Source organism: Dama dama, chromosome 14 (assembly GCF_033118175.1).
Source record: "Dama dama isolate Ldn47 chromosome 14, ASM3311817v1, whole genome shotgun sequence".
Classification (NCBI taxonomy): domain Eukaryota; kingdom Metazoa; phylum Chordata; class Mammalia; order Artiodactyla; family Cervidae; genus Dama; species Dama dama.
Window position 1 is genome coordinate 35,201,646 of NC_083694.1, and position 25,389 is coordinate 35,227,034.

Below are 25,389 nucleotides of genomic sequence, written 5' to 3' on the forward strand. Positions count from 1 at the left end.
CCTCTTGAGCCTCCCTCCCATCTCCCTCCCCATCCCATTCCTCTAGGTTGCTGCAGAGCCTCCATTTGAGTTCCCTGAATCATAGAGTAAATTTCCATCGGCTGGAGAGGGTATGGAGAAAAGGGGATGCTCTTACACTGTTGGTGGGAATGTAAATTGATACAGCCACTATCAAAGATGGTCCAAAGATTCTTTAAAAAACTAGGAATAAAACCACAATATGACCCAGTAATCCCACTAACAGGCATACACCCTGAGGAAACCAAAATTGAAAAAGACACATGTACCCCAATGTTCACTGCAGTGCTATTTACAGTAGCTAGAACATGGAAGCAACCTAGATGTCCATCAATAGATGAATGGATAAAGATGCTGTGGTACATATACACAATGGAATATTACTCAGCCATAAAAAGGAATGCATTTGAGTCAGTTCTAACGAGGTGGATGAACCTGGAGCCTATTATATGGAGTGAAATATGCCTTTGCTTTTTAATATGCTGCTAGGTTTATCATAGCTTGTCTTCCAAGGAACAAGAGTTTTTTACTTTCATGGCTCCAGTTACTGTCAGCAGTGATTTTGGAGCCCAAGAAAATAAAATCTGTCACTGCTTCCACTTTTTCCCCTTCTCTTTCCATGAAGTGATGGGACCGGATGCCATGATTTTAGTTTTTTTAATGTTGAGATTTAAGTCAGCTTTTTCACTTTTCTCTTTCATCTTCATCAAGAGACTCTTTGATTCCTCTTCATTTTCTGCCCTTGTATCATCTGCATATCTGAGGTTGTTGATATTTCTGCTGAAAATCTTGATTCTAGCTTGTGATTCATCCAGTCCAGCATTTCACATGATGTACCCTGTACAGAAGTTAAGAAAGCAAGGTGACAATATACAGTCTTGTTGTATTCCTTTCCCAATTTTGAACCAGTTTGTTGTTTCATCTTCAGTTCTAACTGTTGCTTCTTGACCCACAGACAGGTTTCTCAGGAGACAGGTACGGTGGTATGGTACTCTCATTTCTTTAAGACTGTTCCACAGTTTGTTGTAATCCAAACAGTCAAAGGCTTTCACATAGTCAATGAAGTAGAAGTAGATGTCTTTCTGGAACTCCTTGTTTTCTCTATTAATATTATCAACACTTTTACTCTGTGCTTATTTTGATCAGGCACTGGACTAAGTGTACTACTTATTTCGTTTATCTCTTTCAATAATATTTTGGGATAAATATGAATTTGTTTCTATTTTAAGTTGCTTGGTCTAATTACATAACTTCTGTGTAGAAAGTGTTAAAATTCAACCTAGGCTGCCTTGAGGTCTCAAAATAGAGTGAGATTCAGTGACTAGTTTATATCTAGAAAATACCTTCTGATATCTAGAAAATATCTTTGAGTACTGGTAAACTCAAAACTTTGGAAATTCTTTAAATGGTGGAAAATCAAGTGGCTTAACTATGTCTGCTTGCCTTTTATAAAAGATATCCAGAAACAAATAGCCCAGGAAATTTTTATGTATTTGCTTTGTTTTTACTTTAAAAAAATTAATTGCATGTAGATAATATTTAATGCCCACCAGAATGGCAAAACTTAATGTCTGATAACACTAAATGGTGGAGAAGATGTGGGGAATTGGGAACCTGGCACATAACTGTAGGAGTCTGCTTTGGTACAACTACTTTGTAGAGCAATTGCAACATTTAACTTTAACATGTCAATACTCTGCAAGTCTACTACTTGAAGCCTGTTCAAGTAGTAGAGACTCAAGAGAGGCTCTCATACATGTGTGAAAAGAGATGTGCACAAGGATGTTTGGTATAACTCAGTCTGTGAGATCAACAAAATGAAAACAACCTAATTGCTACACATCAGAGAAATATGAACTATGAAACTCAGTATTAAATTTAAAAACTCAAGTCACAATTTGATAGAGTTTTACGTTTGTATAGAATAATGTGTTCATGCAAAATTTTATACACGGGAAAACACTAAGATATCTTGTTAGACATGCAGGGACATATAGTTTACAGGTAGAAATGTCTGTGACTTAACATGCATCTTAAACTCAGGAATGATCAATGCCAAAGGTAAAATGATAATTACCTTTTGAGGGATGTTTTTCCCCCAGGAAAACCACCATTGCAGCTGAGAGCCCAGGGCCACTGGAATGGATCATCTGAGATAAGCCCAACTCCGTCTCTTACAAGCAGTGTGACTGATATAGGGGCCCTAATTTTGCAGAACCTGAGTTTCCTTGTCTGTAAGTGAAACAAAGAATACATAACTAATAATATAGGTCAAGCGCTTAGCATCAAGTAGAGATCTAATAAATATTCCTTCTCTTTACTTTCTCAAATAGGTTCATTCTTCAAGTTATTTCTTTAGGATAGAGCACCACAGGTAGAATTAGTAGGTCAACTAGTATGAATATTTTTATTGTCCTTGATGTATATTTACAAATTGCTTTTCAAAGGAGTTTTGAGTTAAATGACATCATCTGCACATGAGATGGCCAATTTCACCACACCCTTGCCAGCACAGGGAGTTTGTATTCAAATTTTCTGGTTAATTGTTTAAAAAGAAGAGTAGTTAATTGCTATTTTAAGTTGAATCTCTTTGCCTAATAGTAGGAGTGAATATTTTTCCATGTTTCCTGTTTTCTTTCATCACTTTTGTCTATTTAATTAAATTGGTGAATGTGAATTGGCACTTTTCCTTTTAATATGGATGAATTAGTATTTTGTTTTTTTCTTCTAATACAGAGATCATGTCATAATTATTTTTGTACAACTAACATTATAACTTGCCCAGAATAGGTTTCTCTCAATACATTTTTTGTTTAGCTCAGTGGGTTTTTGTATATTCACAAAGTTGTTCAATCACCCACAAAATCTCATTTTAGAACATTTTTAACACGCTAAGTAGATACCTCATGTACATTAACTGCAATTTCCCCACTCCTGCTCCCCTCCTGCATCCCAATATCAGGCAACCACTAGTTTACTTTCTGTCTATGGGTTTGTCTATTCTAAACATTTCTTATAAGTATATCCAAGCAATGTGGGGTCTTTGCTAATTGGCTTCTTTCACCTAGTACAATATTTTCAAGTTTCATCAATGTTGTAGCATATACCATTGCTTCATTCATTTTTAATACTGAATAATATTCCATTGTATGGGTATACCACCATTCTTCAGGGATGGACATTGATATTCTTTCCATTTTTTGGCTATTATAAATCATTCAATATAAACATTCATGTACATGTATTTGTGTATACATAGTTTTATTTCTCTAGGGTATATATCTACTGAAATTGATGGGTCAAATAGTAACTCTTTATTTAGCATTTTGAAGAATTATGTCCCAAAGTGGCTATACCATTCTATTTTCCTCTGAGCAAGGTATGAGTGTTATAATATCTCCAGGTCCTCACCAACAATTGCAATTAATGCTATTATAAATGACATTATCTTATTAATTTTATTTTCAGATTGTTCATTGCTCGTGCATACAAATAAAATTTTCATATATTGATCTTTATTCTGCTGCATTGTTGAAATGATGTATTTGAAAAATTATTCAATCTTTTACTATGAAGTATGATGTTAAAGACTCCCCTGGTGGCTCAGACAGTAAAGTGTCTGCCTGCAATGCAGGAGACCTGGGTTCAATCCCTGGGTTGGGAAGATCTCCTGGAGAAGGAAATGGCAACCCACTCCAGTATTCTTGCCTCGAAAATCCCATGGATGGAGGAACCTGGTAGGCTACAGTCCATGGGTTTGCAAAGAGTCGGGCATGACTGAGCGATTTCACTTCACACACATGATGTTAAAGGACAGAAATTGTAAGGACGTAGCAGAAGATATTAAGAAGAGGTGGCAAGAATACATAGAAGAACTATACAAGAAAGGTCTTAATGACTCAGATAATGACAGTAGTGTGCTCACTCACCTAGACCCAGACATCCTGGAGTGTGAAGTCAAGTAGCCTTAGGAAGCATTACTTTGAACAAAGCTAGTGGAGGTGATGGAATTCCAGGTGAGCTATTTCAAATCCTAAAAGATGATGCTGTTCAAGTGCTGCACTCAGTAAGTCAACAAATTTGGAAAACTCTGCAGTGGCCACAGGACTAGGAAAGGTCAGTTTTCATTCCAGTCCCAAAGAAGGGCAATGCCAAGAATGTTCAAACTACTGTAAAATTGTGCTCATTTCACACGTTAGCAAGTGAAAGTCACTCAGTCTTGTCCGACTCTTTGTGACCCCATGGACTATACAGAGTCCATGGAATTCTCCAGGCCAGCAAGGTCATACCCCAAATCCTTCAAGCTAGGCTTCAATAGTATGTGAACTAAGAGCTTCCAGACTTACAAGTCAGGTTTCAAAGAGGCAGAGGAACCAGAGATCAAATTGCCAGAATTCACTGGATTGTGGAGAAAGCAAGGGATCCAGAAAAACATCTACTTCAGCTTCGTTGATGACACTAAAGCCTGTAACTGTGTGGATCACAACAAAGTGTGGAGTGTTCTTAAAGAGACAAGAGTATCAGACCATGCTACCTGCCTCCTGAGAAACCTGTATTATGGTAAAGAAGTAATAGAACTGAACGTGGAACAATGGATTGGTTCCAAATTTGGGAAAGGAGTAAGTCAAGGCTGTATATTGTCATCCTGCTTATTTAACTTCTATGCACAGTACATCATACTAATTGCAAGGCTGGAGGAATTAAAAGCTGGAATCAAGATTGCCAGGAGAAATACCAATAACCTCGTATATACAGATGACACCACCCACCCTAATGGCAGAAAGTGAAGAGGAACTAAAGAGCCTCTTAATGAAGGTGAAAGAGGAGAGTGAAAGAGCTGGCTTGAATCTAAATATTTAAAAAAGTAAGAAAATGGCATCAGGTCCCATCACTGCATGGCAAATAGACGGGGGAAAATGGAAGCAGTGATAGATTTTATTTTCTTGGACTCCAAAATCACTGTGGACAGGGATTTTAGTCATGAAATTAAAAGATGCTTTCTCCTTGGAAGGAAAGTTATGAGAAACCTAGACAGCGTATTAGAAAGCAGAGATATCACTTTGCTGACAAAGGTCCATATAGTCAAATCTGTGTGTTTTTTTTTTTTTTTTTTTCCAGTAGTCATGTATGGATGAGAGAGTTGGACCATAAAGAAGGCTGAGTGCTGAAGAATTGATGCTTTTGAATTGTGGTGCCAGAGAAGACTCTTGAGAATCCTTTGGACTGCAAGGAGATCAAACCTGTCAATACTAAAGGAAATCAACCCTGAATATTCATTGGAAGGATTGATGCTGAAGCTGAAGCTCCAATACTTTGGCCACCTAACGCAAAGAGTCAACTCATTGGAAAAGACACTAATACTGGGAAAGACTGAAGGCAAAAGAATAAAAAGGTGGCAATGGATAAGATGGTTAGATAACATCACTGACTCAATGGACATGAATCTGAGCAAACTCTGGGAGATAGTGGAGGACAGAGGAGCCTGGTGTGCTGCAGTCTATGAGGTCACAAATAGTCAGACGTAACTTAGCATCTGAACAACAACAAACACCACCACCATGATCTTTTTTTTTTTTTTTTCCACCACCATGATCTTGACTATGAGTTATTTGTAGACACGAAAATAATAAAAGAAAAAATAAATGTGAAATATATGAGTTCCATTTAGAAAACTTGAATTTCGTTTTCCTATTTAAGTTCTCCTTATCAGCATTGAAATCATATAACATAAGTTATTTCAAGCTGGGAAGGAACCGAAAGTTACCATTTAACTTTTGTAAAATATCACCTTTTAAGAGGAAAAGTCATCACCAAATCTCTAATAGTAAAGCTATTATTAACACAACTTTTATAAAAGGAAGGTGAGTAGACAATTCTTTGTTTAGCTGTTTTTGTCCTTCCCTAAAACTTTCAAGGTGAAAATAAAAAAGGTTCTTGAACTATTTTCTACAGTTTATGGCCTAATGCCTTTATATTAATACTTGAAATGATCACTATTTTTCTAATCTATTTAAGGCACAAAATGTTAATTGGTTCTTATTCACTGCATCATTTGAATTTATGGCAATAAAATGGTTTTAGATGATAATCAAAATGCTTAAGCTTTATGTGCATGCCTGCTAAGTTATTTCACTCATGTCTGATTCTTTGTGAACCTATGGACTATAGCCTGCCAGGCTCCTCTGTTTATGGGATTCTTCGGGCAAGAATACTGGAGTGGGTTGCCATTTCCTACTACAGGGGATCTTCCCAACCCAGGAATCGAACCTCCTGCATTGTCAGTCAGGTCCCTTACCCCATTGTTGCCACCTGGGAAGCCCAAAATTAAACTGAACACTTAAAAAGATTTAATGTGTGCATGTGTGCTAAGTCACTTCAGTCGTGTCCAGCTCTTTGTGACCCTTTGGACTGTAGCCTGCCAGGCTTCTCTGCCCAATCTCTTCCGGGATTCTTCAGGCAAGAATACTGGAGTGGGTTGCCATGCCCTTCTCCAAGGGATCTTCCCGACCTAGGGATCAAACCTGTGTCACTTATGTCTCCTGCGTAGGCAGGCAATTTCTTTACCACTAGCGCCACCAACAAGACTTTAAACTTTACATGTGGACTAATTTTTTTTTAATGAATGTTTTTGCTAATGAAAGTTAATTTTAGTCTCATTTTTCATAAATTGCACCCTAAGATAAAATACAAATTCTTCAATAAAAACAAGCTGCATTTAAAAGAAGGAAAAATTATCTAAATAAAATAACACTGATAAAAAGAACTAAAGAACTACTCTCCTGTTCACCTTGACACACCCTTGCCAAAGCCTAAGGAAGATTGAACCCAGTATCAAGATCTCAAGCCTCAGATATTCAGACTTTAAAGTGAAAACTCAGGCATGAGGTCAGCAGGAAAATGGAGAATGAAATGATCAGTAGAGATAGCATGGACTAGGGCAGAGAGGGGTGGAATCTTGATTCTGTTGACTCACTGGCTTGGGCAAGGCACTTGATCCATCACCTGTACAATGGTGAGAGAATCACTTGCATTTTAGGATTCCAGTTATGGTTAAGTGACATAAAGTAAAGGTCTCAATATTATATTTAGCATATAATCAGTACTTAGTGAACAATAGCTGTTTGTATTCCCTCTGGAAAGGAAGCAGAGGAAATTTAAAAGGTGACAAAAGAGAAAAACAATGAAGATGAAGAGGGAAACAAACAGCAAAGGAAAGATAGGTGTTCAGGTGAAAGATCCAGGGAAATTTTTTCACTTGAAGGTGAATAATGCTGCAGACAGAGATTTGTCACTGATCTGAAAACTTGGCCTGCACTGGTACTGAATCAAATCTCAGAGGCAGAGTTTTGAGTGAAATAGAAAAGTATAGCTTTATTGCTTTGCCAGGCCAAGAGGGCCCCGGTGGGTTCCGGGCCCTCAAAACCTGTGTGTCCCAACCTAGAAGGATTTGGTGAGGAGTTTTATAGCAATGGTTCAAGGGCAGGGTTGCTAATAAGATTAAGGTGTGTGCAGGACATGCACTCCTTTAATTTGGCTTCAGGTTGTCTCCTAATCTTGATGACCTTCTTCGTTTCTTTAATCTGGCCTCAGTCAGTCTTCTCTGGAGTGAAGAATGATTCCACTTGTTGGGGGTTGCAGTTCTGTAATAGCTTGAAGATATTGTTTTGTGTGTCCCTTAAGGTAGAATCAGGACTCTGCCCCAAGGCTGCACGCTTGTTTCCTGACTGCTCCTCCCTTGTCTCTCTATCCCCTCCCTGCCCTGATTAGCAGCCCTTCAGAACTCATGGAAGGTCATGGAATCTATTCCTTGCAAGAAATGGGGGGGCATGGAAAGGCTTCTGTGCCCAGGAGCCCTACAGAGTGCTGCTTGGTTTCACCATGAACATTCTCCTTCATGGAGCCCCGCTGGTCTCCCATCCTACTTCAGATCTGAAACACACACTCTCAAGTGAGAAAACATGAGGAGATGTAAAGGATGAAAGCTGTGAATCAGCAAGCATGGAAAATATGAAACAAGAGGAAGACAGAAGATATAAATCAAAAACTGTAAAGAACTTGAAGGACAATGAAAGAATAAAGACAAAATTAAATTCTTAGTAGTAATACAGACAAAGGACCACCAACTGCTTTTAATAATTTAAAAATAAAGCAGATCTTAGTCCTCTTAGTTTTGTAGTTTTGACCTTTAGGGATTTTATTGTTGTTGTTGTTGCTAATTTTTAGGTTTATGAGTAGGCTGAATCATGACAAATGCCTCATTTAAAATTGATTTAGCTGCTAATCACCTCTTCTGTGAGAATCAGCTGCCAATGTAACTCTGAAACCATTAAAAAATACTTGGATTAATCCATTCAGCAATGGAAAAACATATCTCTTTCTTTCTGGGACCTTAGAGACAAAAATTAATTAGCTCATTTAAGCAGAGGGAGCCATATAAAGGGAGAAGACTTATAAGGGAATGGTCAGATTGGGGTCTCCACTGTCAAATGCACAGAGGGTATTCAAAGCAGCATTTGATTGAAAACATGGTTCAAGCTTTGGGCCAAGTAGGCTTTTTAGGGGTCATATGTCCTGGACACTATTCCACATCAAATATTTTATTTCCAGGACACAGTGACTAGAAAAGTTTTTCATTCCAACCAATGTTAAAAAATAAAACATGATATACCCCTCCCCTAATCCCATCCTAGCAGCCCTCCTGGGATCCACTTAAAAGACAAGACATCTTTGTGACAAGACACTATTTATTAACTCTCCTTTTGGCCACTTCACTTTTCTCACTTTAGTAAGACCCCTCACAAGAATGCAAATGCCCTATTAGAAAAGCGCTTGAACCCACGCAGAGCACATATAAATAGCAAAGTTATTCTAACAAACTATGTAAACTGGTGTTCTCTTCAATCTGCTTTCTTTGTGCCTAATTGTTGGCAGAACAGTAAAGCTTAGGGCCCGTGGCATAGGAAGAAAGACATGTAGGGAGTCCATGAGTTTTATGCTATCTGGGAGGGATTTCTGGACAGGGAAACATGAATTCCTGGCTCCAAGGACTTGAATCCTTGACTTCTTTGGGAAAGTGTCCTGTTTGTATTGGAGATGTCCCAGGTCAGGCTTTCATTACAGAAATTGAGAGATGTTGCCTTAGGGTTCAATGCCTTTCCCAGGCTTGTTAAAGGCCATTCACTCATTCCTTCATTCAGTAGGTATTTATAAAACACTCCTGACTCAGAGCTAGGAAAATGTGAGCTAAGGGCAGGCTGTGTCCTAGGAGTTGTCCTAGGAAATGACAAGGTCGCTAACTCTGACCTTGTATGGGCACAGTTGTGTTACGGAGGTTAATAACACAGATATTCATTGAAGTCAGGAAGTTTTGAGTCCCTGTCCCACATCCTCCATTTCCTAATATGACCTTGGGTACATTACTAACTTGTCTGGGTTTCCAATAGGAACAATAGGAATTACCTTGTAGGGTTATTATAAACTTGAAATAACATAATGTTTTCTCAAGCACATTACTGTCTAACACACTGTAACCGTTATTGGTATTTGAGAGTCTAACGTCAAGGCATATTTCTTCTGTTCTTCCGATCCCTAAATTAAAATACAAACACTGCTATCATTGCAGATGATTATTTCATTGATAGTCAATATCTCCAAAGATATTGGTGGTGGAACAGAACCCAAGGCACCTTGGCCCAAAGGTCTCAATCTTTGGGTGTCTGAAAATGGCTTATGTTCACTAAAACCTCTTTTGTTCTCACTGGATTGCCAAGTGCTTTGTGAATATGAACTGATCTCAAGAGAGACTGACGCCTATTGTCTCTGAGAGGAGTCCTTTTTCTCCACCCACCAGATCCTGCCAAATTCAAAACCTCTCCAAGCTTGCGGAGCATTGCTGAACCTCATAGTTGAAAGCTTAGGAGGTCATCAATCTCAGGCCTGCTCCATTGCATGAGCCAAACCGCAGAGCTAAGTAAGACACTTAGGTCAGCTGATAATATTTTCTCTCAAGGTCTCATGTTTTTCTCTCTTTTTTTTTTTTCAGGGTTTCAGATCCCCAGACTTTCATGAAATAGGCTGAGTGACTTTTGAAGGGCTACCTGTGAATTATCATTTAGTAAAGTGAAAACACAAAGGCTCCATTTGGGGGCTCCCTGCTGTTGGAGACTGCTGAGCATCTCTGAACCGGCTCTGCGTTGGTGAGAAAGTGTCAAGCATCCCATTGCTTTTACTATCTATGTAATACTAAAAGATATGCATTTGCTCTGTGTGTCCTCTGGGGAAATACATTTCTGCATGTAAGTTCATGAAAAGTGGTAGCAAAAACTGCCACGAAAGGGTTCCAAGAAGGGGTAACCAGAAGATAAGAAGAAAAGGCTCCACACTGTCGCCAAAGCTCAGATGTAGGAAGAGGTAAAGTACCTTTTCAAATAATAATAATAGTGATTATTAGGGGCTTCCCAGGTGGCTCAGTGGTAAAGAATCCGTCTGCCAATGCAAGAGATGCAGGAGATAACGGGTTCGATTCTTGGGTTGGGAAGATTCCTTGCACAAAATGGTAACCCGCTCCAGTATTCTTGCCTGGGAAATTCCATGGACAGAGGAGCCTGGCGGGCTGCACTCCAAGGGGTCCCAAAGAGTCAGACATGACTGAGCAACTGGGCATGCACACAGACAGGGATCATAAACAGCTAGCCAAGAAGTAAAGGGTTAAGCAGTGTTGTTCATTGTCACATGACGCTGGGAAAGAGCTGAGCAGGAACTCGGGGATGGGGAGGAGGCACATCTTGCCTGCACATGTGGCCTCTACCACAAACACTTCAAAGTGCCTCCTCAGACCGACATAACATTCTGACGCCGACTGTAAATGCCCTTGACACGCAGAGTGGAAAATATCAAACGCTCCACCAGTCCCCAAAATGCAGTGTCTCTGCACTGGGAAAAGCCTTAATGAGCCTGCAGTGAAGGGGGAGGTTGGGGGGCAGAACTCTGAGCCAGGGAGAGGGGAGAGGGTGTAACGGGTGGTTCTGATTTAAGGCTTGTACTGATACACGCCGGCGTGTGCAACTCGGCTCACACCACTGTGAATCTAAATGCCCCAGGACCTTGCGGAGCAGCCCCAAACATCAATTCCAGGCCTTGCTGAGTCAAGACCCTACTGAGACTATTTCCCCTTGCACATTCCAGAGCATATGACTCTTAAGTGGAAGAATTTCCCAGCCCACAGAGCTGTGATTTTTCTGCCAAAGAATCTTTGTGCCCTGTTTTCTCCCACACAGTTCCCCTCCATTCTCATGGAGGACACCTTATCACGCCATCCTCTCTTTGGTAAATTTTTACGATCTAAAGGGTCGGCAACCTGAAAGGTCTCTTTCATCCTACCGAGGTGCACCTGCCTTTCTGCGAACAGAAGATTTGTCCCCAGGGGTCTATTGTTGTGTGCTCCTGGTAAACCTGCTACAAAATAACAGTTGAATAGTCCAGACAATGTAGAGGAAGAGAGTGTGTCCCTCCTTAATATACCATCTTCTCAAAGATCCATCATTGGCCCATTGTGCTGAGTTGGTTCATACACTCATTTTTAAATTCATTTACTATTTTTAACATTGGAGCACATACAATTCACAAAACATCCTACCCTTTGAGATATCACTGTAAAATAGGGGAAAGGGACGTACCAAAAAACCAGTGCATACAAATAAGTGTGTCATGCTCACAGTCTCAGTTGTATCCTACTCTTTGCAACCCCATGGATTGCAGTCCGCCAGGCTCCTCTGTCTGTGGGATTTTCCAGGCAAGAATACTAAAATGGGTTGCCATTTTCTCCTCCAGGGTATTCCCAACCCAGGGATTGAACCTGTGTCTCCTGCACTGGCAGGGGGGTTCTTTACCACTGAGCAACCTCAGAAGCCCCACATTGTATAGTGTTTTAATGAGGTCTGTTAAAAAGTACCCAAGTACACAGGAGAGAAAGCGAGGATGCCAGCTACAGGTGTATGGACTTTTTCTGAGGACATTGTATTTAAGCTGCACCTTGACAAATGCATGGGATTTTAACAAGCCAAAGAAACAGCCAGTGCAAAGACTTAGGAGCAAGCAAATCCTGGTGAATTGGAGGAAGAAATTCAGTGTGGTTGGAGGGGTGTGAGGGGCAAGGATGGTAGATGAGGCTGGGAAGGCATAACATTAAAGGCTCACGTGCCAGGCTGATGCAATCATCACAAAGTCTGAAGGATTTTATGTCGAGCTCTGACTGATCACAGCTGTTGTCATAGAAGGGCAATGCCAGTGGAATGAAAGATGAACTGGAAAAGGGAAGAGCTGGAGTCTTCCCTGTGTGGGACACACTCTGTTCATCCAAGATCATCTGAGCTTAAGATGTTATGATCGTTTTCTCATCAGAAATGATATTTAATTTCTATTTCTTCCCACATTTGTTACAATTGCTTGGTACTGCTGCCCCCAGATCCTGAGAGGTTTAGCATTGAAGACAAGGGTTCTCAAGACATTTTTCTCCTGCTGTTGGCCCCTGCTTTCATCTCTTCAGTCATGAGTTGTAGAAGCAAGAACTTTGGGAAGTCATCAAAACCACTGGTCCATTATAAAACTACACCCCAGAGGAAACATGGAGGATGAAGCTTAGTGCCCAGGAGAGAGCAAGCACATTCTTGTATAAACATGGGGCAAATGTGAAATTTTAGCCAGAAAAAAAGAGACTCACTTAAAATACATTCTGTTACTAAGCTTATAGCAAACAGGCCCAAAGGGACCCATCAGAAGTTTTCTTGCAAATTACATTTACATGGTTTTAGATGGTATTTGGGTGGTTAAAATTCTTCTAGTATAATAGCATGGGAACAGAAGATAAGTGAATAATAAAAAGGGTAACTGAATCTCCTGTGTTAAGACCTAAAGTTTTACAGGTATAATCTTTGGGGAATAAGGAGGAATTAACCCATGAACAGGAAGGGTTCTGGAAAGATAGAGGCAGTGCTCAGTGATTTCTCCAACTTTAATTGTCACTGCTGGAGACAAGACTCCAGAATGCACAAATTGATTTCCCTGATGAACACATCAGATTTTATGTATTCTGAAAATAATTGGTGGGAACTTCTGTAAAAGTAATTATGTCCTGTTTCTCCCCTCACAGAAAGACTGTAGATGACCAATGCCATTGCTTTGTTTGGAATATTGGCTTTGACTAAAAAGTCTTTAGTTAAGATTCAGTGATTTATTATTGGAGACTTGTATAGCCTGGCCTTGTATATGCACTGACCATATTGAATATGCACTTTTGATCTATCTCACCGTAATATCATTTATATACAGATCTGCAAGTTATAGAACACAAGGTAGTATGCTGTGACTTTTATATGCATCCTGTTATTTTAATCAGTCTTACAACAGCACTATAATCCTACTATTAGCCCTATTTTATACGTGTGGACACTGAAAGCTCAGAGGGATAAAGTTAACTTGGAGTTCCCAAGAAGCGGAAATGAGATTCTAATCCCGATCTGACTCACTATGCTACATGGCACACATATATTTCTAAAAAACAATAAAAGTTGCTACCTGAGTATGGGGGCAGGGAAGGGGCCTGGATTGGGTTTAACTTAATCAAGTGGCCTGGGTGAGTGAAGGAAAGACTCAGAGAGGTACCCAAATACTCATCTCCCTCCTCTTTGGTGTGGGCTCCACTTTTGACCCTCTTGGGGGCTAGAGGAAATAGGGCACTGTTATCCCTGGGCCTGGAGTTGAGTCTCAATGACTCTGCAGAGCCAAACGAAATCACCAACTCAGCAGGCTTGAGGTCTGAAAGCAATTATGCTGGGCCTGAAAATAAGTGAGCTGCAGGTAAAACAGAATTCAATAATGTGTATTTAATTTCTAAGTCCATAATTTGCTTTTCCAAAATACCTAATATAAATATATTCTGCATTTTAGGAGTGGGGATGTTTTACCAGGAATTTATTCCATATAAAATTTACTCCTAACTTAGTCCCACAGGCGGGCTGTCCTTGAGCACCTTTTTAATTTTTTTCTCAGCTCTTACCTTAAACAATCCAGGTGGGCACACAGATCTCCCGAAGGGCCAGCTAGCTCTCCATCACTGAGGCTGAGGAGCGGCCTTCGCTGCTGGTCCGCTCTCTCACCTGATATCCCTGACATGAGCAGAGGAGGACTGAAATTGTCAACTCGGTTTTGATGAGCCTCTTCCCATGACACTAGACGTGAAAGGAACCCAAGCAAATGCCCTGCTTCCTCTAGGACATTAGCTAACAGGTTTCAAAGTCCCTGAGAAATATCATGCAGTTTGCAAGAAAAGAGTGAGCTGACAATTGGTCTTGTTCTCCACATTGTTCTAACAGAAATTCCGAGTCCAGCAGGTCGCTTGAAATGGCAAGACCTCGGTGTTTTAGGTTGGAACAGAAAATTGGGATGTAAGAGGACCTGTTGAACTGGAGGTTCCCAGGACATCTCACCTCCCCCACCGCCACCACAAATATATTCCTTTTCCTATATGTTCTTTATTAGTGAATGGTCCCACCATATAACCAGACACCCATGTAGGAATCCCAGATTCTTCTTCCTACCTTATCTCCCAGTAAGTCTTGTTCTCCTCCTGATAATCTCTTTTCCCTACCTTCTCTTCACCACTGACAACTTCCCAAATCCTCTTTATTAATCTCACAACTCCCCGCTCATCCTCCATGATGCTGCCAGAGTATGCTTATGATGAAGGAACAATACTAATTATAAGATCTGTATAATTAACATCTCAGAGGGGGCTTACTAGGTGCCAGGCACTGTGTTAATAGTGCCTCTATCCTTGTATTTGCTTTCATAACATCATGTCCCTCTCTCACATTTTTAATGATTCCCAGGTACAACGGGATGGAATGGCCGCATTTTTATACAGTGTCATGCTCAGGCCTACTACTTACCACGTTCCCTCTCCTGCCACTGCCCTCGCATCATAATACACCCCTCACAGTCCCCTCCATGTTCTCCTCATGTCTTCTTTCTTTTTGAATTCATTGTAACTTAAAAGGTTTATTGCCAAAAAAAAAAGGAGTACTAAACACTAAACTAGTTGTTGATCTTGCTTTCAGATACGCTGCAAGTACCTGCACACACTTCTAACTTCTGGTATGTCTTTAACTGGATCACTATCTTAGATGAGATAGTTTTACTGCAAGGCTTCCTTTCCCCATCCCTAAACATGAGAGCACCTTGGAGAGCAGTTAGGTGAGTAACATACCATGTGCTAACGTATCCTGGCAACATAACTTTATTCTCACATGTTCTCAGTGCCTTCAACAGACCACAGACTCTATATTTAAACAAGTTACGTCAAAAAGAATGCTTCAGGTCAACCATTCCAAAACTCAAATCACAATACTTATCAACCATCACTGACATCAAACTGACCAACTCTAAAAACTCCATATAAATGATAGCACGGTCCCTCATGTGACACATTTTGCAGCTGGGTTCTCTTGAGAGTGAGGATCTTTGCATGCTTATTCGATACTTGCTTCTTAGTTTCTAGAACAGAGCCTGGTGTGTTTTAGGCACTTAAATAGTTGTGGAAAAATTTTGTTGATACAAAGAGACAATTTTATGACTACAGTTATACATTTGGACATGTACATTTAACTGTTTCCCCATGCTATATTTTTCATTTTCTATGATGAGAAGAGTGTAAACATTTCTGAAAAGCTATTTAACAATAGTTATCAAGAGCTCTAAAAGAATTCATACTTTTGTGGCAGAGACTGCAAGCTGACTATCCAATTTCCATTTTCTTCTTTACTAACAGCTATCCTTTGTTACTGAGATGAAAATGGGTCTAGCTAAATCTCTACATTTCCTAGCCCTCTTGAAACTAAATGTGGCCATGTGACTACATTGTGATGACTAATGAGATGTAAATTAAAATTTTTTGTGAAGGATTTCCGGTAAGTATCCTTGGAATTGAGGCAGAACACTGATGAAATTGCTTATGTTTCCATATCCTTCCTGAAGCCTAAAAGTTAGATTAGATAGCTGGATCTTCTGCAGCCATCTTGGACTCATTCAATCAGAAAAGATTTATTACCTGAACTGGAAGCTTATAAGATCTCTAAGAGGGCTTGTGGGTACTAGCCAAGGACAGTGTATCCAGGAGAATATATTTTGAGGACATGTCTCTCTGTCACTGCATTACTGCTCAGCAGTTTTCACCTTTGGCAGTAAAAGGTATCTCTCCCCAGAGAACTCTTGTCTCCGCCCTGCACCCCCCCCTTCACACACACACATCATGTTTTCCTGAAGGTCCCTCTTTCTCTACATGACCACCACCTTCCTTTGCTCACTTCTGCCTTCAAGGCTTAAAGCAGTGTGTCTGCTTGATGGAACTCAAACCACCTTGGAAGCCTTGGCTATAAGAAAGTCTGGAAAATATCTTCGTATTTTTCATTTTTCCAGCCTCTGAAGTAAAGGAAGATGCATAAGAAGGAGACTTGAGTGGGTGTTGAGAGAACCGGTGTGAAGTATTTTTCACGCTGTCAATTCAGTTTTCCCTGTCGTTCTTTGTTTCAGAGCCTCATTGTTCAGAATTAGTGGGGACAAGCAGGAGTGGGAATATATACTGGAGTTTGTTCCCTACACGTGATGCCAAGGTAGAAAAACTTACAGGGCTTAGGAAATAGAGGAAATAGAATGATCATTAGCATTTGGAGGACCTCAAAAATAACAGAAAATACCTTCTAGCTCTAGTGAATTCAGTAACTGAATAATCTTCCTATTGCCTACCCCATCCCCTTCAGTCTTGTCTCTACGCAATGATCAAAGTGAATCAATGAAACTTGAGGTGCATCAAGATGCTCTTTGGTTCAAAACTCTCCAATGACACCCCTTCTCACTCCTTTCCATCAGAGAAAAGCCACACCCCGCTCCACCACTCTGCCGCTTCCTCCCTCTAATGTGCTGGGTATACTACCTTTGCCTTTGCTCTGCTGGTCTCTTTGCCTGGGTACCTGTGGGACTTCTTCCCAAATGTCCTCTTCTCAGTAAGTCCTTCACTGGCTATCCTACCCCAAATTTCATCCCTACCCCCTGCTTCCCCCAACTTCCTATCTATCTTCCTCTTTGTTTTCTCCTTAGTATTTGTTTCCAAAGGACCAAATTTATCTTGTTTAGACCATCCCTCCCCATACACTCAAATGTAAGCTCAATATAGGTAGAGATTGTCATCTCCCCTTTTCATTGCCATCTCCATGGAAACCGGATCATCGAAAAAGCAAGAGAGTTCCAGAAAAACATCTATTTCTGCTTTATTGACTATGCCAAAGCCTTTGACTGTGTGGATCACAACAAGCTGTGGAAAATTCTGAAAGAGATGGGAATACCAGACCACTGACTTGCCTCTTGAGAAATCTGTATGCAGGTCAGGAAGCAACAGTTAGAACTGGACATGGAACAACAGACTGGTTCCAAATAGGAAAAGGAGTATGTCAAGGCTGTATATTGTCACCCTGCTTATTTAACTTATATGCAGAGTACATCATGAGAAATGATGGGCTGGATGAATCTGGAATCAAGATTACTGGGAGAAATATCAATAACCTCAGATGTGCAGTTGACATCACCCTTATGGCAGAAAGTGAAGAAGAATTAAAGAGCCTCTTGATAAAAGTGAAAGAGAAGAATGAAAAGATTGGCTTAAAGCTCAACATTCAGAAAACTAAGATCATAGCATCTAGTCCCATCACTTCATGGCAAATAGTTGGGGAAACAGTGGAACAGTGGCAGACTTTATTTTCTTGGGCCCCAAAATCACTGCAGATGGTGATTGCAGCCATGAAATTAAAAGACACTTACTCCTTGGAAGAAAAGCTATGGCCAACCTAGATAGCATATTAAAAAGCAGAGACATTACTTTGCCAACAAAGGTCCATCTAGTCAAGGCTGTGGTTTTTCCAGTAGTCATGCATGCATGTGAGAGTTGGACAATAAAGAAAGCTGAGTGCCAAAGAATTGATGCTTTTGAACTGTCGTGTTGGAGAAGACACTTGAGAGTCCCTTGGACTGCAAAGAGATCCAACCAGTTCATCCTAAGGGAGGATCCTTTCAGGATCCTAATGGAACATTCAGTCCTGAATGTTCATTGGAAGGACTGATGTTGAAGCTGAAACTCCAATAATTTGACCACCTAATGCAAAGAGCTGACTCACTGGAAAAGACCCTGATGCTGGAAAAGATTGAAGGCGGGAGGAGAAGGGGACGACAGAGGATGAGATGGTTGGAAGGCATCACCGACTCAATGGAGGTGAGTTTGAATAAACTCCAGGAGTTGGTGATGGACCCAGAGGCCTGGCGTACTGCAGTCCATGGGGTTGCAAAGAGTCGGATATGACTGAGTGACTGAACTGAACTGTCATCCCCTCTTTTCACTGCCATCTCCATGGAAACTAGCACAGTGTCTGGTGCATGATAAGTGCTTCATGAATATTCATTGAATCAATGAATAAATGAACAAGCTGGTTAAGTGAAAAAGCTTTTGGATGGATGGAAAAATAAAAAAAACTTTTCCCATAGAGGGATAAAATGTAAAGGGGATTTTTAAGGAGGCATAAAAGGAATTTCCTAAAGCCCCTTTCCTTCAGGGGTATCTCTGGGGGCAAGACTATCAATGTGCTCTCTTCCAGGCACCTTCTAGAGAACCTTTGGGGCTGACTGAGCTTGTGCCAAGTCGCTTCAGTTGTGTCCGACTCTTTGGTACCCTATGGACTACAGCCTGTCAGGCTGCTGTCCATGGGATTCTCCAGGAAAGAATACTGGAATGGGTTGCCATGCCCTACTCCTGGAGATCTTCCCAACCCAGGGCCTGAACCTAGATTTCTTATATCTCTTGCACTGGCAGGTGGGTTCTTTACCTACCACTAGGGAGCTGTGGTGGAGAAGAAACACTAGCCTGGGGGCCAGGAGAGTAAGACCTAGTAGCCCTGCCTCTGCCTCTAGTTAGATGAGTTAGGGGAAGCCTTTTCTTTTCTTTATTTTTAAATTTTATTATTATTGTTATCATTTTGGCTGTGCTCAGTCTTTGTGGCCGCACACAGGCTTTCTCTGGTCATGGCAAGTGGGGCTACTCTCTAGTTGCAGTGCACGGACTTCTCATCGCATTGGCTTCTCGTGTTGCACTCTGCAGGTTCCAGGGCGTTCGAGTGCAGGCTCAGTGGCTGTGGCGCTCAGGCTTTGTTGCTCCATGTCATGTGGGATCTTCCCAGGCCAGGGATCGAACCTGTGTCGCTGAACTGGCAGGTGGATTCTTAACCACTGGATCACCAGGGAAGTTCCTAAGGAAGCCCTTTCTGCACACACAGGCCCTGATTGGACTGGTAGAGAAACTTAGGCTGTTAGCGGCTCTGATTTTCTTCCCCGGTGGATTGCACTGAAAGAGCAATTCATTGATAAGTGATTTAAAACCTGTCAGTGTATCTCCAAGGACTCAGGGACTACATTTTTAAGCCTACGAGTTTCCTCCTGAAATGCTTGTGGCAGCAGAAATTTCTCCACTCCACCCCATGGATCAGGGCCACGTTCATGGTGCCGTGGTCTCTGCAAGCTCATGTTAACACTCAGAGCTCACGAGGATGTCTGTGGTCTGCCTCTTTAGGACACCGTGTTCGATCAGCTGTAGCAATCTTGTGGTCCAATTTTTATTTCTGCTTTAAATACGCAAGCTTTCTCTACACATTTCACGTGAGTATCTTGAAGGAATCCAGGGACATTTTTCTTTAACCTGCCTGAAATTTGTTTTGGCAGAAGTTCTGAAGGCTGAAGTCTTGAGAGGTTTGGGTTTTGTTAAATTATAGACATAATTTCAGTAAGGTTAAATAGGTCAGGCAAAAATTGGAGTGCCTTCCCATCATTTCTGCCCTTGAAACTCTACCCATCCAGCAGGGCCTGATTCTAGTGATGTCTCTTCCATGGAGCTTTCCCAGGTCATCAGAGTTGGAAGGGCATTCTCCTCTCCCCAAGGCTATGTGCTGGGATTTAAAGGGAAGCTGGGCAGATAGGGGTTTGAATCCCAGATCTTGCTAGTGGGTAACCTTGACCGAGTTTCACAACTTCTCTAAACCTCAGATTTCTCAACTATAAATAATGACAGTGAAAATAGTAGTATCTAACACTTTGGGGGGCTTCCCTGGTAGATCAGCAGTAAAAGAATTTGCTTGCCAATGCAGGATATGTGGGCTTGATCCCTGGGCTAGGAAGATCCCTTGGAGAAGGGAATGGCAACCCACTCCAATATTCTTGCCTGGGAAATCCCATGGACAGAGGAACCTGGCAGGTTACAGTCCATGGGGTCACAAAAGAGTTGGACACAACTCAACGATGGAATAACAACAACATTTGTTGAGTGCTTACTGTCAAGCACCATGTTAGACAATTTACATCTACTATTTTGCTCAATCCTCTTAAGAATACTGTGGGACAAGGCATTTTACTATGCCCTCTTTATATATGTGGAAACTGATGGTGACAATGAAATGATAATTCATAGCTCACTGAGTGATGAAGATTGAATTTTAAAAAAATGTGGATCAAGGTATTCATTAAACACCTATGAACATGAGGTTCCTCTCCATTGTACTCATTAAACCAGCTTGATGTGTCATTTTCTCGCAACATTTACTGTGTGTTGCCTTATATTATGATTTACACAGAAGCAGTGAGAGGTACATAAGCGCCTGGGCTCCCACTCTTAGCTGTGCTCCTTAATCTTTATGAACCTCAGTCTCCTCAACTGTAAAATGGGAGTAGTACTATTGGGATGATTCATTCAACAGCTATATAATCTAAAATAATGCCTGACACATAATAGCTGTTACTATTATCATTTATCATGCATATTAAAAAGCCATTATCCTTTTTAGTTTGAAATTTCCTGAGAAACAAAACAAGTCTTTTCCATTGTTGTACCCTTTGTGACCTCATCCTATGCCTTTTATGTTACAAAATTGCTTCTCAAAGTGTGCCCAGAAAGACACCCGCATTAGAATGTCCTGAAAGCTTGACAAAAGGAGGATTCCTGGACATCTCCCCAAACTCAATGGATTATGATCTCTGGCAGTGGTCCAGGATTTTATAACTTAACAACCCCTTCAGGTAAGTTCTGTGGAAACTGATATTTGAGGACCACTCTACTCAGGGCACCAAATATCTGAGTGAAATAACCAAATGGATAAAATAAGCAAGCAATTTGTTTTTCTACTTATGAAGCATGACTTGCAGGATCTTAGTTCCCTGATCAGGGATTGAAACCAGGGCCATGGCAATAAAAGTGCTGGGTCCTAACCACTGGACCAACAGGGAAGTCTACAAAGCAATTTGTTGAAGTGTGCATTTTTTTTTTTAAGTAATGGAAAGAAAAACTACCAATAGTGCTAATAGTTTGGAGTTAAAATGATGCTGGTCTTGCTCTTCAGTATATAGTTTTGGACCTTACGTGCTCATTTGGCTTATCCTTGCCCCAAATGTTCCTTCAGTCCATTTCCTTGGGGAGATAGAGTAGTTTATACATTGTGTGATAGTATTTTCACTAGGCTCTGAAATTTTCCTAAGAAATATCCAGCTACTTCATTAGCAACACAGACTTACCACACTCTGGGTGCCTGCCTATAAATATCACCACATAAACCATATCAAGATGAGTTATATTAATAAAGTCTATAAGAAAACAAATACCTTCAAACTTTCAGAACTTTTAGTTAGGATATCCATCTTTCTGACCTCAACAATTTCGCAAAAAAAAAGAAACCTTGAGTCACATGGATATGAATCATATACATAGATACTTTGGATTTATTTTCATATCAACTAGTTTCTTTTTGAAGGACATTTCTTAAAGCACCATTAAATGAAAGATTATTTTTCTATAAAGAATTGTCACACCAACATCTCAGTAGACATGCTACTATCCCTTTAGAAATAAAAAGGAGGGGAGACAGACTAGTGATGTGCTCAACAGAGTAATAATAACCTCACCTGATAGAGTTTGTTCTTCAGGTCTGAAACATGTAAAAGAGCACATTTCTAGTGAATGAAAAAAAAAAAAAATCCACAGAAAGAAAGACCAGTTCTGACACATGAAAAGAGAGGTTATAGTTACCAAACTGACTCCAGCATAAACGGCATATTTGGGATAAGAGTCATATTCCCTGGGTAATTTCCATACCAAATGTGCAAAATTTTACAAGCCAAAACGAATGCTGTCAAGCTCAACAAAGCCCAAGCTAATTTAACTTCTTTCACAGAAAAGAAAGATAGTAACAACCTAGAGTTGAATGCTTTTGTCATTAAAAGTTGCTATAGTTTTAATTTTTAGTTGAGTAGGGTAATGAAAAGCTACACACTAAAATATTTTCTTTTAGGAGGTAGTTACTACAATATACTCAAAAGCTCAAAGTTCAAAATTCTATAGGGTTTTGTAACATCAGCCTTTGTATATTTCCTTACCCAGTAAGGCCTCAATTTCCCCATCTGCAAACTAGAAACAGACTTGTGCCTTTTTTCAAAGGGTGGTTGTGAGGATTATATGTTAAAATGCCTATAAAGCTATTAGCACAGTTCACGTCACACTGTGAGACCTTAATAAATGCTAGTTATTACAATTATACAAGCTTCAGCCTGGAGACAAAGATTTCTACCTTTATTGGAATGAATGACCGATTCTTGTGACCTCAACAATGATGGGATATTATATTGTGTAGCCCTGGCAGAGGACCTAAAGCAAAAGTGGAAACTAAAGAACGTGGAAGAAAAGCCAATTACTTGAGCAGCAGGGGGTGTTTGATGTGCACTAGCTGGATATATCTTAAAGGAGATAGTCCTTCTATACACGCCTCATGTCATCAAGAAGCTTCTATGCCAACAATAAATGATCGTCATGTATTTCGGCAGCAGTGCCAAATGCAAAACCAGATTTATCTGAGTTCTAGCTTTAGGAAAAAATGGCCATCTGTTAACTCCTTTCCCTCTGAGGAATACAAAAGACTGACCATGAATTTTTACATTTTCAAAGGTTATATTGTGCTAGCAAGGGAGTGGGGAATATTAATTTCTATTTTCTGTTGGGTTGAAGCAGGCCCCAGAAGATAAAATTGCTTTCATAAAGTCACGCCACTGAAACAGAACCTCAGTCTCTTAATACTAAACTTCAGACTCAATCCAGTAAAACTCGTTGCATTTCACATGGGCTGCTGGTGCACAGTAGCTCTGCTTCCTTTTGGTTTCATTTTAAAGAGCAATAATTCACAAATTTCAACCAGTTCCATAGTTTTTCCCATCACTGGCTCTCTGGACATGTTCAGGGTGTTTTTCTTTTCGACTTCAATGCAAATGTGATGCAGGTGTGAACCTCGTACTGGACAGAATTGGAAAGAAATGCAGTCGTGAAGGCTCCAAGGAACCACACCTTTGATTTTCCGTTACAAGCGAACCAAGCTGGGATCAAATCTGAGATCTGAGGGAGAAGAACCTGTATTGCTGGAAGTGGCCTCAGAGTCCAAGCAGGATGTATAAGGAGAGGTTGAAGGAAACCTGAGGACTTGAGAGATGGCTGTCCTGAAAAGAGCCCCAGTCCATGGGGAACATTTTATATCTGGCAAATGGGTGTGGGGCTTTGAGATGGTGGTCAGGATCAGAGAGCTGAACTAGAAGCTGAGAGATCATTAACACCACACCTATGGTTTTAAAACAAACAAAAAATAGAATCCATGAAGAAATGATAGCCCTATAACACATAAGCAGAATGTAAATTAAATAAGAGAAAAATAAATTTTTGGTCAATAGCTCAGATGGTAAAGAATCTACCTGCAATGCAGGAGATCTTGGTTCAGTCCTGGATTGGGAAGATCCCCTGGAGAAGGGTATGGCAATCCACTGCAGTATTCTTGCCTGGATAACTCCATTGGGTCACAAAGAGTTGGACATGACTGAGTAACTAACACTTTACTGGCCAGTTCCTTTTCTCAGAAATATCAAATGTATGTTTCTTGAAAAACATATCTTAGGGAAAGAATCAGAAATGCAGCAAAGATTTCTGTTAGAAGATGTTTTTCATTGTGTTACCCAAGTTAGTAAAATAATGGAAGAAAATTTAACCCTCCACAATGGGAAAATTTTAAATAATTTAGTGCATATTGATGTTGGGAAAGATTGAAGGCAGGAGGAGAAGGGGACGACAGAGGATGAGATGGTTAGATGGCATCACCGACTCAATGGACATGAGTTTGGGTAAACTCTGGGAGTTGATGATGGACAGGGAGGCCTCGCGTGCTGCGGTTCATGGGGTCGCAAAGAGTCGGACACCACTGAGTGACTGAACTGAACTGATAGCAATGAAATAGTAGACATCCATTAAATAACAAATTTTCAAAAAATGTTTTATCACAGTATTGTATTTAAGTGAAAAATTAAGACATAAAACTGTGTACAAATATGGTTTTAATTATATAAAAGAAACACAAAGACACACACATGCACAAATTAGAAATAAATACACCATAAAGGAAAGAATGATATCATATCTCTAGGTGATTAATTTGTGGGAGATTTATATATTCTTCTTTGTTTAAAAGTTTTAAAGACTTTAAAATACAATTCATGTATTTTTTCAATAATCTGTGGAAATATTATCTGAAGAAAGATGATGCATCAAACCCACATAGAAAAATGGTCAGTGTGCCTGGCAACCAATTTTTTTCTACTAAAAATTACTTGTTCATTCTAAACCTGGAGAAAAACAACTTCAAATTAATCTTCTGTAACACCACTCCTGTGTCCACCTTGATTCAAACTTTCAGAAATTCACCAGGACCACACCACTCAGCTGGCCTCAGGAAAGCAGATGTCTGAGCCATTTCCCTTCGGCCATGTGGGGAACATCATCCCCATATATCCAGAGCTGTAAGCAGGCCAAGTCCTGTCATTTTCTGTGGGCAGAGGGAGGGCAGGAGCTACGTGATGGCATGCGCAGAATCACGTATCATCTCTCGTGCCATTACGTCTACCCGTTTCTTAAGGCACAAACCCTTCAACACACTGTTCATTTTTTCCTCTCAAGAATGTGGCCAAAATTTGATATGTGTAGAAGATGTCTGTTTAGACTCCCTTCCTGAGAATTCTCCCCAGTCATTGAAACATGTGGTAGGAAAAGAAAGCTGATTTACACTGCGACTTTGTTATTCTTTGTATTGAATTCTCTCTTGCTATTGTTTATTTGGCTTTGAAATGCTCTCCTTTTTAGAAATGAACATTTACATACCCCACAGGTAGGACTACAAATTGGTGTAATATTGGGGGGGAATCTCTTAATTATAA

At 40.3% G+C, this 25,389-nt stretch overlaps 1 long non-coding RNA gene across 1 annotated transcript in view; it reads left to right on the forward strand.

The window, feature by feature from the left end:
- LOC133069609 (uncharacterized) overlaps positions 1-25,389 on the forward strand; it is a 78,776-nt gene that overhangs the window by 42,656 nt on the left and 10,731 nt on the right. Inside the window, exon 2 of the long non-coding RNA XR_009695911.1 lies at positions 10,061-10,428. This is a non-coding gene — a long non-coding RNA (uncharacterized LOC133069609). The remainder of the gene's footprint in view (positions 1-10,060; positions 10,429-25,389) is intronic.